At 42.4% G+C, this 11,664-nt stretch overlaps 1 long non-coding RNA gene across 1 annotated transcript; it reads right to left on the bottom strand.

Annotated features, from left to right (window-relative positions):
- Positions 1–1,121: 1,121 nt before the first annotated feature.
- Positions 1,122–3,997, bottom strand: LOC106573974 (uncharacterized). Its single transcript, XR_001321451.2, has 3 exons — positions 3,851–3,997; positions 3,591–3,664; positions 1,122–1,447 (listed from the first exon to the last, which is right to left on the bottom strand). It is a non-coding gene; the product is annotated as an uncharacterized lncRNA (long non-coding RNA).
- Positions 3,998–11,664: the final 7,667 nt, after the last annotated feature.

Here is an 11,664-nt window from a genome sequence, read left to right as displayed (position 1 = left end):
CTTCGCAAGGTCCTTTGCTGTTGTTCTGGGATTGATTTCCACTTTTCGCACCAAAGTACGTTCATCTCTAGGAGACAGAACGCGTCTCCTTCCTGAGTGTTATGACGGCTGCGTGGTTCCATGGTGTTTATACCTGCGTACTATTGTTTGTACAGATGAACGTGGTACCTTCAGGCATTTGGAAATTGCCCCCAAGGATGAACCAGACTTGTGGAGGTCTACAATTTTTTCACACATGCACACAGTAGACATCCTAACTGACTTGCCAAAACTATAGTTTTTTAACAAGAAATTTGTGGAGTGGTTGAAAAATGAGTTTTAATGACTCCAACCTAAGTGTATGTAAACTTCTGACTTCAACTGTATACACACACACACAGAGCTTAGTAGGGACTAATCTTTAGTGTAGTGCAAGGTGGGCAACTTTGATGGTGGTGGGGGCCAAAAAAAACCAGAACTTATATATAGCCCCGCTATTGTTATTTACTGCTGCTCTTTAATTATTTGTTATTCTTTTCTCCTACTTTTTTTTGGTATTTTCTTAAAACAGCATTGTTGGTTAAGGGGTTGTAAGTTAGCATTTCACTGTAAGGTTGTATTCGGCGCATGTGAGAAATACAATTTGATTTGATTTGATCACGAGGGGCCACAGTGGCTCGTGGGTCTGCGTACCCTTAAACAACGCAAGGCACTAACATCCTTACTAACACGTCCAGCTGTTCAAATGGATCATTAGCTAAAGCCAAGCCAAGCCAGGTAGATCAGAGTGGATAAAGACACAAGGTACCATAGAAATGACAACATCATTAACAGACCCAAACAGAAGGGCTGATTCAAGCTGGTCATGAGTGCTGCCAAGGATGATTCCATCTACAGAGGCCCAGGTGGAGAGAGAGAGGCAGCAACAAACAGCCCATTGTGCCGTTAATCACAAGCTCAACACGTGTGTCTGGTCTATTCAGAGCCCCAGTGAAGATGAGGAGTGATGATGATGGAAAAGCTGCTTTTAGGGAACACGACCATGTATCTTATAAATCAACCTTATCCTGTTAGTATTCTTTCCACACTCACACACAGAGACTTCATAGGCATGAAACAACAAGTTATAATGACAAATGCTGCTTGGTTAATACTTTATGTAATATGTCGGCTTACGCCTACAACTAAAGACCACTACAAAACATGGGATCATACTGTCAGTGTGCAAATGAGAGAAGGGCCACAGTAGGTCTCCAGCAATTTCCCCATTGACTCTACTACCTGTGCTGTGCTGGACAAGTTAAGATGGCCGTCACGTCCGTCCAGGGGAGATGGTGTTTTCACACTCTGTTTAACTCTGTGACCATCATCAACTCATCAGCAGTGAACGCACAGCGTATCGTACACAGCCCACCATATCCTCCCTGCGGTCGAGCAGCTCTCCCACAGAATACCAATGACAGAAGGACTGGAGATGAGGGAACAAGAAAAGGAGAGAAATATATGGGAAATCATATTCAATCTCAGTTAGCTACTGTAGTATATTTTACATTTTGACAATACTGATAGGCTTTATTTGTATATAGTGCTTTTCATGCATAATTACACAACAAAGATCATGAACTACATACACTCAAGCCATTTAATGACACTATTTAAACGTTTGTTGGTCATTGAGAAGATATTGTTACAGGAAGCACTCCTGAAGGATGGCTGCTGTCACTTCAAATAAAATAAAGGATGTTGATTCAACATACAATTGTAAGGCAACCAGCTGCAATAGGATTGTGCGTTTGTTCAACAAAATGTTCACACAAAAACTTTTTGTTGTGAGTTTGCTCAACAATTGTACGTTGAATCAACATCCCCGAAAATTCTATCAATAACAATATCAACTTCCTCAATAGCCTATGCTGTGTATCTTAAACCGCTATGAGAAAGCGCATAAAACATACTTTCGCTATGCTTTTCAGAGCCCTGCATATCTTGAATGGGGTTGGAATGGAAAGAAGGATAATTGATAATAAAATGGATCTGTATGCAATGCCTCAGTCTTCCCATTCAGGAAGCCATAGTAATGTCAAAGCAAATTGTATTGAATGGGTCAGCACTACAACTGATAAAGAACACCTTATGGCACACCGGGGACTGTGAAGAGACGCAGCTATTTTGATATATTCTGTGTTGTAATTTACACTCTGTTATGTATTGTATCATCTAGTTGGGTGGCCTTGCACGAGCCTTGGCTTGTGCGAGCTGGAATGTCTGTCACGTTCGTTGGAATGATCGGACCAAGGCGCAGCGTGAGTAGCGATCCACATAATTTATTAGAAAGTGAAACTTTAAAAAAAATACAAAACAATAAAGAATAAACGAACCATGACGACAATGCAACTACACATAAACAATATCCCATAACCACAGGTGGGAAAAACAGCTACTTAAATATGATCCCCAATTAGAGACAACCATTAGCAGCTGCCTCTAATTGGGAATCATACAAAATCACCAACATAGAAAATCAAACCTAGAACCCCACATTGAAATAAATAAACTAGATCAACCCCACCCCCCAGTCACACCCTGACCTACTCTACCATAGAAAATAAGAGCTCTCTATGGTCAGGACGTGACAATGGCACATAGGGTAGGAGCCATCTCCTGTTTCTGAAGCGTGAGGTGTTATGTATATTATTATATTATATATTTTGTCTTTTATTTAGTGTGTTTAATTTCCTTTTTGGACCCCAGGAAGAATAATTGGAGATTCCAATAAATACTACTAATACTTCTAGAAAAGGTTTTCCTTGACCCAGTTTAAAGGATTTACAGGAACTGTACACTTAAGACCTACAATGTACTGTAAAAGTATTTATAACAGCTAATGTGTCACGTCCTGACCAGTATAAGGGGTTATTTGTTATTGTAGTTTGGTCATGGCGTGGCAGGGGTGTGTTTGTTTTGTGTTGTCGGGGTTTTTGGGTATGGTTCTACGTTTTTGTATTTCTATGTTTTTTCTATATTGTGTATTTCTTTATGTTGGCCTGGTATGGCTCTCAATCAGGAACAGCTGTACATCGTTGTTGCTGATTGTGAGCCATACTTAGGTAGCCCTTTTTCCACCTGTCTTTTGTGGGAAGTTGTTTTTGCACTGCTATGGTTAGCCTGCAATACTGTTTAGCTGTCGTTCGTTTTCTTGTTTTGTGTAATGTTCTAATAAAGGAAATATGAGCATTCACGTACCCGCTGCATTTTGGTCCACTCACTACGACGGCCGTGACATAATGGGTCACTAGAAGAGCTTAATATGGATGTATAAATGCATTTATCATACATTACACACAGGCCATTCACAGATTGAAGTTACCATAAATCTCTGATCAAACTTCTAAGTATTTGATCAAGGCTTCATCCCACTGAGGCAGCTCTAGGGCGGTCATAAAATTATTATGATGAGCACTGGGTAAGCAAGCCAACTTCTCTGAGTTCTGATGGATTCATATTTTCCACACATAGTGATTTCAGCTCTCCTTCAGTTGCATGCAACCTCTGAGTGGATGTTAGAACGGGAGATATGTGCATGCCTAAAGAAAGCCAAAGAATTTTCTCACCTCCACAGAGAGACTTTATAAGGAGCCATTTGGTCTGGATGAAGTCCCTGATCTCTCCTTGGCCAGCGAGGATGCTAAGATGATACAGAAAACTAGGTCAGTTGTCTGATACCCCACTGATGTCTCCTCGTTTCACACCTTACATATAGCTTTGCTTTCTCTATTAAAACTACACATCTACTTATCTTATCATAGTCAAAAATGGAAGCAAAACAAATGTCAGAGTTTTAGTTATGAATACTGAAAATGTTAGCCTGTACCTGTCAACTGAAACTAGATAGCCATTGGGTGTCAAAAGAGGCCCAGTTCCTCAGAATATCAGCTGATTCTAACGAGGTACAACCATGATGTATTGTACGGTACTGCATCTGTCAGCCTCAATGTTTGTTAGTCAGAAGGAAGTTCACAGTTTTTTGTTAACTTTTTACTTCCTCAGTTGGCACATATCACAGACCAGCAGGCCACCGGATGCGGGCAGAAAAGCAGAAGCAGACATGACAGTGTGAAGAGCCATTTCCTGCTTTCTTTTTGTTGTTTGTGTTTTACAGTTCCCCCATTGACTGGTCAAATGTGCCATCCTTCCTGTGGCAATCAGTCTTACTTACACACTTTAAACTGAAACATTATGGATTATTATGACCGTTTCAAGGTTATTCACTGGTTCCAAAAAAATTTGGCTATCAGAGTAATCTCTTATGAAATAGAATTCAAGGGAAAAGACACTTGATCTGATGTAATATTATCTTAATTACATCGCCTCCCATTAGTCATTCACAAATGTGACATGCTGTAATATGTCAAGCTGCTCTTATAAGCTTGGACGGAACATGCATAGTGTTAATCAAATCAAATCAAATCAAAAGTGTTTGGGTCGCTTACACATATTCGCAGGTGTTATAGCAGGTGAAGTGAAATACTTAATGTTACTAGCTCCAAAAGGACAGTAGAATGTATCACAAATACAATACAAATACAAAAAGAATTTACAAAAATCTAAACAAGAAATAAAAAAATGACAGAACAGGTCTAATGAACAACCCAGAGTATATACACTGCTCAAAAAAATAAAGGGAACACTTAAACAACACAATGTAACTCCAAGTCAATCACACTTCTGTGAAATCAAACTGTCCACTTAGGAAGCAACACTGATTGACAATAAATGTCACATGCTGTTGTGCAAATGGAATAAACAACAGGTGGAAATAGGCAATTAGCAAGACACCCCCAATAAAGGAGTGGTTCTGCAGGTGGGGACCACAGACCACTTTTCAGTTCCTATGCTTCCTGGCTGATGTTTTGGTCACTTGAATGCTGGCGGTGCTTTCACTCTAGTGGTAGCATGAGACGGAGTCTACAACCCACACAAGTGGCTCAGGTAGTGCAGCTCATCCAGGATGGCACATCAATGCGAGCTGTGGCAAGAAGATTTGCTGTGTCTGTCAGCGTAGTGTCCAGAGCATGGAGGCGCTACCAGGAGACAGGCCAGTACATCAGGAGACGTGGAGGAGGCCATAGGAGGGCAACAACCCAGCAGCAGGACCGCTACCTCCGCCTTTGTGCAAGGAGAAGCAGGAGGAGCACTGCCAGAGCCCTGCAAAATGACCTCCAGCAGGCCACAAATGTGCATGTGTCTGCTCAAACGGTCAGAAACAGACTCCATGAGGGTGGTATGAGGGCCCGACGTCCACAGGTGGGGGTTGTGCTTACAGCCCAACACCGTGCAGGACGTTTGGCATTTGCCAGAGAACACCAAGATTGCCAAATTCGCCACTGGCGCCCTGTGCTCTTCACAGATGAAAGCAGGTTCACACTGAGCACATGTGACAGACGTGACAGAGTCTGGAGACGCCGTGGAGAACGTTTTGCTGCCTGCAACATCCTCCAGCATGACCGGTTTGGCGGTGGGTCAGTCATGGTGTGGCATTTCTTTGGGGGGCCGCACAGCCCTCCATGTGCTCGCCAGATGTAGCCTGACTGCCATTAGGTACCGAGATGAGATCCTCAGACCCCTTCTGAGACCATATGCTGGTGCGGTTGGCCCTGGGTTCCTCCTAATGCAAGACAATGCTAGACCTCATGTGGCTGGAGTGTGTCAGCAGTTCCTGCAAGAGGAAGGCATTGATGCTATGGACTGGCCCGCCCGTTCCCCAGACCTGAATCCAATTGAGCACATCTGGGACATCATGTCTCGCTCCATCCACCAACGCCACATTGCACCACAGACTGTCCAGGAGTTGGCGGATACTTTAGTCCAGGTCTGGGAGGAGATCCCTCAGGAGACCATCCACCACCTCATCAGGAGCATGCCCAGGCGTTGTAGGGAGGTCATACAGGCACGTGGAGGCCACACACAGTACTGAGCCTCATTTTGACTTGTTTTAAGGACATTACATCAAAGTTGGATCAGCCTGTAGTGTGGTTTTCCACTTTAATTTTGAGTGTGACTCCAAATCCAGACCTCCATGGGTTGATAAATTGGATTTCCATTGATTATTTTTGTGTGATTTTGTTGTCAGCACATTCAACTATGTAAAGAAAAAAGTATTTAATAAGATTATTTCATTCATTCAGATCTAGGATGTGTTATTTTAGTGTTCCCTTTATTTTTTTGAGCAGTATATATTAGAGTGAGCATGTGCCAGAATAATTGCATGAATGAAATTGAAATATATTCACCTAGTATTATTGTGCTAAATGAAACGTTTTGTACAGTCCAAAAACCAACACAAGCCCACAAGCTGGGATGGATATGAGGTACAGCAGACAAAAAGCCTGTCGTAAGCAGGTACTGTACAGTCTGTTATGTGCTTGGTCCTGGTTATGAACTCTAGCAATGAGAGGCTGCAGAGAGACAGCTGACAAAGAAAACCAAGTCATACTGAGAGAAACACACACACGCACACACACAGCACAGCGCAGCTCCAGCATGGCTCACTGTAATCCTAACGCACCATGTCTCAGCCAAACGAGGGGCTCGGATAACACACACAATGCCATGCTGTGTGTGAGGCTTACTAAAGTCCTTACAGGGTTGTAAATGTAATTTCCCAGATCAAAGTTCATGATATGCCCCTGTAACGTGATGATGTTGAGAGGTACTATTGACCTGAATACAATGGGGTCCTTCAGAAGCTAGGTCCTCCTGAGGCTCTATGGGTCATCCTCTGGTTGTGTGAGGCTGATTGACAGTACCACTGTGTCTGAGTCATACCACCCTGATGTTGATATTATACATGGATGGTAATAGGCTGGTATTAGCGCTAACACCATCACAAAATCTCACAAATCCTTTGTTGTTAGTAACCAGATTACACTGTTCTATTGAAAGCCACATGGAGACTGTAAAAGACATGACAGGTCTCTCATAACAGCAAAGAGAGAGGCAACTCACTATTAATCAAACAAGATTCATTCATGCACACAATCACACGTTGGAGCAAAAGACCGGATGAACTCAGGAGAAACCGTCTCCACAAAGACTAGGCTAGTGGGTCCTTCAGCCCTCACTCACTCAGTGTCTCCGTCACAAGCTCACACAGCCCCACTGCACAAAGCACAGTTTATTTTTATGTATTTTTATTTCACCTTTATTTAACCAGGTAGGCTAGTTGAGAACAAGTTCTCATTTACAACTGTGACCTGGCCAAGATAAAGCAAAGCAGTTTGACACATGCAACAACACAGAGTTACATATGGAATAAACAAACAAACAGTAGGGGAAAAAAGTATATATACAGTGTGTGCAAATGAGATAAGATAAGGGAGGTATAAGGCAATAAAATAGGCCATAGTGGCGAGTTAATTACAATATAGCAATTAAACACTGGGGTGATAGATATGCAGAAGATGAATGTGCAAGTAGAGATACTGGGGTGCAAAGGAGCAAAATAAATAAATAAATAAATATAGTATGGCGATGAGGTAGTTAGATGGGCTATTTACAGATGGGCTATGTACAGGTGCAATGATCTGTGAGCTGCTCTGACAGCTGGTGCTTGAAGTTAGTGAGGGCGATAAGAGTCTCCAGCTTCAGCAATTTTTGCAGTTCATTCCAGTCATTGGCAGCAGAGAACTGGAAGGAGAGGCAGCCAAAGCAGGAATTTGCTTTGGGGGTGACCAGTGAAATATACCTGCTGGAGCACGTGCTGCGGGTGGGTGCTGCTATGGTGACCAGTGAACTGAGATAAGGTGGGGCTTTACCTAGCAAAGACTTGTAGATGACCTGGAGCCAGTGGGTTTGGCGATGAGTATGAAGCGAGGGCCAGCCAACGAGAGCGTACAGGTCGCAGTGGTGGGTAGTATATGGGGCTTTGGTGACAAAACGGATGGCACTGTGATAGACTGCATCCAATTTGTTGAGTGTTGGAGGCTATTTTGTAAATGACATCGCCGAAGTCGAGGATCGGTAGGATAGTCAGTTTTACGAGTGTATGTTTGGCAGCATGAGTGAAGGATGCTTTGTTGTGAAATAGGAAGCCGATTCTAGATTTAATTTTGGATTGGAGGTGCTTAATGTGGGTCTGGAAGGAGAGTTTACAGTCTAACCAGACACCTAGGTATTTGTAGTTGTCCACATATTCTAAGTCAGAACCGTCCAGAGTAGTGATGCTGGACTGGCGGGCAGGTGCGGGCAGCGATCGGTTGAAGAGCATACATTTAGTTTTACTTGCATTTAAGAGCAGTTGGAGGCCACGGAAGGAGAGTTGTATGGCATTGAAGCTCGTCTGGAGGTTAGTTAGCACAGTGTCCAAAGAAGGGCCAGAAGTATACAGAATGGTGTCATCTGCGTGGAGGTGGATCAGAGAATCACCAGCAGCAAGAGCGACATCATTGATGTATACAAAGAAGAGAGTCGGCCCAAGAATTTAACCCTGTGGCACCCCCATAGAGACTGCCAGAGGTCCGGACAACAGGCCCTCCGATTTGACACACTGAACTCTATCCGAGAAGTAGTTGGTGAACCAGGCAAGGCAGTCATTTGAGAAACCAAGGCTGTTGAGTCTGCTGATAAGAATGTGGTGGCTGACAGAGTTGAAAGCCTTGGCCAGGTCGATGAATACGGCTGCACAGTACTGTCTCTTATCGATGGCAGTTATGATATTGTTTAGGACCTTGAGCGTGGCTGAGGTGCACCCATGACCAGCTCGGAAGCCAGATTGAATAGCGGAGAAGGTACGGTGGGATTCGAAATGGTCGGTGATCTGTTTGTTAACTTGGCTTTCGAAGACCTTAGAAAGGCAGGGTAGGATAGATATAGGTCTGTAGCAGTTCACCACCAAACTAGGCTACTGCACTCAGAACACGCTCACACTGCACCAATTCTCTAACCCATCAACGAGCCCCACAGAGACACTCCACAGAGAGTTGTCAGCTACCAAACAGCACCTAAAAAGAACTAGAAGCACTCTCTATGCCCATGTCTTCAACATTACCTTGTCAGACCTCAGACCACTCCAAATGGAGATTGATTTTGGGAAACAAAATCCTGGTGTGTTGAGTACACCACTTGGGCCCTGTATGCCCTTTCACAAATCCATGCTGTCCTGGAACACATTCATATCCACCTGTTATTCAACATTTTGTATTTGTATTTATTATGGATCCTGGGGTCCAGCTAAATTAAGGCAGTCATACATTTCAAAAACATTAGAATACATTCATAACACATTTCACAACATATTAAGTGTGTGCCCTCAGGCCTCTACTCTACTTCCACATATCTACAACACAGAATCCATGTGTACATGTGTGTATAGTGCATATGTTATTGTGTGTTTGTATGTATGTGTCTATGTTTGTGTTGCTTCAAAGTCCCTGCTGTTTCATAAGGTTTTTTTATCTAATTTTACTGCTGGTATGAGTTACTTGATGTGGAATAGAGTTCCATGTAGTCATGGATCTATGTAGTACTATGCGCCTCCCATAGTCTGTTCTCACTTGGGACTGTGAAGAGACCTCTGGTGGCATGTCTTGTGGGGTATGCATGGGTGTCTAAGCTGTGTGCCAGTAGTTTAGACAGACAGCTCAGTGCTTTCAACATTCTCTCGCAAATACAAGTAGTGATGCAGTCAATCTCTCCTCCACTTTCAGCCAGGAGAGATTGACATGCATGTTATTAATGTTGTCTCTCTGTGTACATTCAAGGGCTAGCCGTGCTGCCCTGTTCTGAGCCAAAGTCCCTCTTTGTGGCACCTGACCACACGACTGAACAGTAGTCCAGGTGTGACAAAACTAGGCACCTGTAGGACCTGCGTTGTTGATAGTGCTGTTAGCCTCTATGGGCTAGGTGGGACGCAAGCGTCCCACCCGTGGTGCACTCCATCAACAGCAGGTGCATTTCAAGAGCGGCAAATTTGAATCCAAATAAATGTCAAAATTCAAATTTTTCAAACATACAACTATTTTACACCCTTTGAAAGATAAACATCTCCTTAATCTAACCACGTTTTACGATTTCAAAAAGGTTTTACGGCGAAAGCATAAATTTAGAGTATGTTAGGACAGTACATTTACAAGAGTTGTGTGTAATGTTTTGTCAATTCAAAGACAGGGTCACCAAAACCATAAAACCAGCTAAAATGATGCACTAACCTTTTACAATCTCCATCAGATGACACTCCTAGGACATTATGTTAGACAATGCATGCATTTTTAGTTCTATCAAGTTCATATTTATATCCAAAAACAGCGTTTTACTATGGCATTGATGTTGAGGAAATCGTTTCCCTCCAATAACCGGCAGTCAAGTCAGCACCACAAATTAAATAATTAAAATTAGAAAACATTGGTAAAATATTATATTGTCATTTAAAGAATTATAGATTTACATCTCTTGAACGCAATCAACTTGCTAGATTTAAAAATAACCTTACCGGGAAATCACACTTTGCAATAATCTGAGCACTGCGCCCAGAAAAATACGCGTTGCGATACAGACTAGCCGTCATGTTGGGGAGATCTAAAATCGAAAATACTATGTAAATAATCCATTACCTTTGATTCTCTTCATCAGATGTCACTTCCAGGTATCACAGGTCCATAACGAATGTAGTTTTGTTCAAAAAAGCTCATCATTTATGTCCAAAAATCTCTGTCTTGTTAGCACATGATCTAAGCCCGCCGGACTTCACTTCATGAACGAGGGGAAAAAATATATTTACGTTCGTTCAAACATGTCAAACGTTGTATAGCATAAATCATTAGGGCCTTTTTTAACCAGAACATGAATAATATTCAAGGTGGACGAATGCATTCTCTTTTATAACGTATTGGAACGAGGGTACCCAACATGAACTCGCGCGCCAGGTGTCTAATGGGCCATCATCGTTCCATGGCTCTTGTTCGGTCAGATCTCCCTCCAGAAGACAAAAAACACTTTGTAAAGGCTGGTGACATCTAGTGGAAGCAATAGGAAGTGCCAAAATATTCCTCAGCCCCTGTGTTTTTCAATGGCATAGGTTTAAAGGTAATACAACACATCAGGTATCCACTTCCTGTCAGAAAATGTCTCAGGGTTTTGCCTGCCAAATGAGTTCTGTTATACTCACAGACACCATTCAAACAGTTTTAGAAACTTTAGGGTGTTTTCTATCCATATATAATAAGTATATGCATATTCTAGTTACTGGGTAGGATTAGTAACCAGATTAAATCGGGTACATTTTTTTATCCAGCCGTGCAAATACTGCCCCCTAGCCCTAACAGGTTATTAAGAATGCGGAACAGCACTTCATTATAGACAGACTTCTCCCCAACCTAGCTACTGTTGTATCAATATGTTTTGACCATGACAGTTTACAATCCAGGGTACTCCAAGCAGTTTAGTCTCCTGAACTTGCTCAATTCCCACAGTATTCATTACAAGATTTAGTTGAGGTTTAGGGTTCAGTGAATGATTTGTCCCAAATACAATGCTTTTAGTTTTTGAAATATTTAGGACTAACTTATTCCTTGTCACCCATTCTGAAACTAACTGCAGCTCTTTGTTAAGTGTTGCTGTCATTTCAGTCGCTGCGGTATCTGACGTGTATAGTGTTGAGTCATCCGCATAGACGTACTGACTTTTCTCAAA

This window comes from Salmo salar, chromosome ssa16 (genome assembly GCF_905237065.1).
Source record: "Salmo salar chromosome ssa16, Ssal_v3.1, whole genome shotgun sequence".
Lineage (NCBI taxonomy): Eukaryota > Metazoa > Chordata > Actinopteri > Salmoniformes > Salmonidae > Salmo > Salmo salar.
This window is presented reverse-complemented; position numbering and strand designations above follow the sequence as displayed.